The following is a 1,133-nucleotide window of genomic DNA, read 5'->3' on the forward strand; positions in this document are numbered from 1 at the left end:
GTCAAGCACTTGCCCACGAATGTAGCTATCTCAGCTTTCATGTTTGGCCACCAGTATTGTTTCTTGAGATCTAGGTACATCTTGTCTGAACCCGGGTGAACAAAGTATCTGGTCTTGTGTGCTTCTTCCATGACAATCTCCCTGAATTCTCCGAACTTTGGAATTCAAATTCGATCCATGAAGCAGTAGACTCCGTCACCTCTGATCTCAAGTTTCTTATTCATTCCCCTTAAGGCTTCACTTGATTTGTTCTCGGGTTTAAGGGCTTCTATCTGGACATCTCGGACTTGCATGGATAAATGGGAATGGATAGTCATCGTCAGGGTCCTTACCTTTCATCTTGAACTTTCCTTTCGGCTAAGGGCGTCTGCTACCACATTGGCCTTGCCGGGATGGTAGCAGATTTCACACTTGTAATCGCAAAGTAGTTCTACCCATCGTCGTTACCTCATGTTTAGGTATTTCTGATTGAGGATGTGTTGTAGGCTTTTATGGTCAGTGAAGATCGTACACCTGGTTCCGTAGAGATAATGTCTTCAAATCTTCAGTGCAAAGACTACGGCTCCTAACTCCAAGTCGTGCATGGTATAGTTGACCTCATGTGCTTTCAACTGTCTTGAGGCATAATCAATCACTTTTCCTCTTTGCATAAGCATGTAGCCTAAGCCCTGATTAGACGCATCGCAATAGACAACGAAGTCTTCTTTCCCTTTGGGTAGGGACAGAACAGGTGCACTACACAAGGCTCGCTTTAACGTTTGGAACGCTGATTCTTGCTTTTCGCTCCAACAAAAGGGTACACCTTTCTGTGATAGAGTGGTTAGGGGTTTGGCGATTGTGGAAAAATTCTGGATGAATCTTCGATAATAGCCGGCGAGACCCAAGAATTGATGGATTTCTGTGGGTGTCTTTGGTTCCGACCAATTCTCTATCGCTTTAATCTTGGAAGGATCCACATGGATACCCTCCTCGCTTACTACGTGACCGAGGAAAGTTACCTTCCGGATCCAGAATTCACACTTGGAAAATTTCGCGTACAGCTTCTCGGATCTAAGGGTTTCCAACACTAACCCCAAGTGTTGTTTGTGGTCTTCTTCGCTTCTGGAGTAGACGAGGATGTCGTCAATGAACAC

The sequence above is a fragment of the Lactuca saligna genome, chromosome 8, assembly GCF_052625555.1.
Source record: "Lactuca saligna cultivar CGN05327 chromosome 8, ASM5262555v1, whole genome shotgun sequence".
NCBI lineage: Eukaryota > Viridiplantae > Streptophyta > Magnoliopsida > Asterales > Asteraceae > Lactuca > Lactuca saligna.